Here is a 3,160-nt window from a genome sequence, read left to right as displayed (position 1 = left end):
CTTTAAATAGCCTATATGAAACTTGAAGAAAATTTTGCAACCTAATAAGAATTAACCTAAGTAACTTAACCTAAGAACCTAATAAAAATTAACCTAAGTAACTTAACTAAATTAACCTAAAAAACTTAAAGTAAGAACCTAATAGCAACAAGAACCTAATAACAATAACCTAACTAAATTAACCTAAGTAACTTAACTTAACTAAATTACCCTTAGCAAAGAGGCAAAGAGAGGAAAGGAGGGTCGGAGGACTTACAAGGGGCTAGGGAGACGTCAGCGACGAGGTGGAGCTTGGGGGAAATGCCGGTGGCAAGGTGGACCAGGGGCACAGAGAGGAGGGGGCAATGGTGGAGCAGGGGGTCGCAGGGAAGAGGGGGCGGTGGTGGAGCAGGGCACGGAGAGGAGGGGTGATCGTGGAGTGGAGGAGGGGGTCGCAGGGAGGAGGAGGGGCGAGCTCCGGCGGCGGGTCGCGGGGAGTAGGGAGGAGGGAGGACGAGCTCCGGTGGTGATGGAGGAAGAGAGTTGGGGGCTATGGTGAGCCGTTATGGGGGAGAGAGAGGGGGTGGGGTGGGGGTTGACGACGTTAGGTCTAGTTGCCTCTTTGCCGTCTGCCCCCGACAACAAAGTGGTAACAGGCTGACGGCAAAGAGGTGGACTGCTATGGTTTAGAGGGCGGTGTGGGGTGGCACTACTAGGAAAGGCTTGCTAATGGCGCACCTATTTTCGCTACTAATGGCGCACTATAGGTGCGCCACTAGCATCACACCATTAGATTTTTACTAATGTTGCACCACAAGTGTGCCATTAGTATCTGGTATACTAATGGCGCACTAGGCAGTGCGCCATTAGTATTGCTCACGGTGCGCCATTAGTATCCGGTATACTAATGGCGCACCAAGTAGTGCGCCATTAGTATAGATCCCGGTGCGCCATTAGTATAGATCCCGGTGCGCCATTAGTATAGATCCTGGTGCACCATTAGTATAGATCCTCGTGCGCCATTAGTATAGCTTATGGTGCGCCATTAGTATGCCTCCCAGGGCCATATTTACCCATATGCTCTGGCTTACTAATGGCGCACTAGTGTGCTTTTGAAGTGCGCCACTAGTGTGCTGAGTGATGCACCACTAGTATGAATATTAGGTATTTATTTTATTTTTTCTGATATTTGCACTGATTACAAAACATATTACTGCACAGAATATAGAGAGCACAACATATAAACAGCAGATTTATCGAATACAATAGAAGATTAGTCTCTGAATACAATTCATCATATTAGTCTCCGAATTTAAAATACCGAACAAAGTTAGAACATTACAAGTCTCGAGACCGTGAGTAGCGAGTTTGTGTTCACATTACAAGTCGATATCGATCATCTAAACTACCATCACATAGAAGAGAGTTGCGGTCATCACAAGAAAGACAGGCAAAATTATCTAAAGTACAACAGCATCGACACCAAGCATGTTACTGAAGCCGTGCCTGGAGAATAACATTCGCGTCCTTTTCCTGCTACCCCTGTCCTCGTCTTCTTCCACCTGTTGTGGAAAGGTGAGGAACAAATTATGCTCCGGCAGGAATTTGTTCTTAGTTCAAATTAGCGTACGGCACGATGAAATCACTCTGAAAGAAAAACTAACATTGTGAAACAAATGCATATTTTGGGAGAACCTCTACAATAAATATATCATCCAAAGAGCTTTCATAAAAAGAAAAGCATAATTACTGATCCCCCCTAGGCCACTACTACTTTATGTGTTGGACAGCAAGTCATACGTGACAACTGACAAGACAGTAAGATGTGTTCGATTTTATCAATGTTTATAGGCGACATGGTGTATGATGGCATCAAGAATATTCATACTCATGTCAAAAAAATCATACTGAGAACAATTGATTTACCTCTGTGATAACCTTCCTAGATTTCCGCCCAATCTTTGAACTTGAGTCAGAGTCTGATCGCTTGGGTTTCTTTGTTACTGGCTCTTCCATATCATCTTCATCTCCATCATCTGCAATCATTTTGTATTTTGTATGGAGGTTAGATTTGCAGTTGGCACTACTATGCCAAATAACCATTTTATCCAAATAAATATTTCTACATCGCATACTTAATTAAACAAGTCAAAATGGAATTTCAAGGCCCATAATTCAGAAAATGTAAAGTTTCTTTACATTATCTAGTGAACACCGAAAAATGAGAAGTATCTTCGCAAATTAGAGCACTCTATAACATGCAAAATTAAAATCAGTAGAAACAAGGGAAATGTTTACCATCTTCATCACCAAAGCCTTCAAAATCTTCCATATCATCCATGTCACCCATCTCGAAGATGAGCAATCAGGCAATATCACTGCTCACAACACAATTTTGCACCAGAATTATCCCATGCTGAAGGGAGCAGATAAATACTCTCGTGGACTGAAGAAAAAGTACAACTCATATCTAAATGTCAAAGTTTTCATTTTGTTTGAGATTGTTAATTTTACCAAGGAACTCTAGCAAGGTGAATAGAACCGGCCAATCATACATCAGCAGCGCTTTACCAATTTATTCACTAATGAACACCTAGAAAACTCAGAGCAGTTCTTATCCCATTGTGGCAATTGTGTTTGTTTTCTAATGTTTGCAATGTAGGTGTGCCAGAAGTTGCCGCTCTTACTTTGAATCACCATTCGTGTGATTTGATGTTACTTGGTGAAATGAAGCACACGGACTGTAGCTGATTCGCCGAACGCCACTTGAAGGAAGAAACACTTCACACATCAGTTTCAATACAATAGGCCAGCTTTATAAGCAAGGAAGAAACACTTCACACATCCATCTAATGAGTTTCAAAACTATTTCAAACGCCACTGTAATTAGATGAGCATACAGGTGACCAGGAGCATGTAGGTGCCACGATAGGGCGTACTTACGAATTCTAGTTTCAACATTGCTAAATACAGTATTAAACTTATTTTTGCATCACTAAATCGAAACTAAGATGTGGCGAGAGATGCTATAGATAGATCTTAACCTGTGTTCTTTCCCCTCAAATTAAGCTCATCGAGCCGCTCGAGCGGACAGTCAGAAGTGGATGACTGAATATATAACATCTATTGTATGTATAACATCTACAAGTACTGGGGTTGGGTTGGAGTTGGTCCAGATTCA

At 42.1% G+C, this 3,160-nt stretch overlaps 1 long non-coding RNA gene across 1 annotated transcript; it reads right to left on the bottom strand.

Moving 5' to 3' along the window:
• Nucleotides 1-1,512: 1,512 nt before the first annotated feature.
• Nucleotides 1,513-2,571, bottom strand: LOC123412189. The gene is made up of 3 exons (XR_006613441.1): nt 2,278-2,571; nt 1,906-2,015; nt 1,513-1,541 (listed from the first exon to the last, which is right to left on the bottom strand). It is a non-coding gene; the product is annotated as an uncharacterized LOC123412189 (long non-coding RNA).
• Nucleotides 2,572-3,160: the final 589 nt, after the last annotated feature.

The sequence above is a fragment of the Hordeum vulgare genome, chromosome 7H, assembly GCF_904849725.1.
Source record: "Hordeum vulgare subsp. vulgare chromosome 7H, MorexV3_pseudomolecules_assembly, whole genome shotgun sequence".
Taxonomy (NCBI): Eukaryota; Viridiplantae; Streptophyta; class Magnoliopsida; order Poales; family Poaceae; genus Hordeum; species Hordeum vulgare.
The sequence above is the reverse complement of the archived record's forward strand: the minus strand, read 5'-3'. Positions and strand labels throughout refer to the sequence as shown.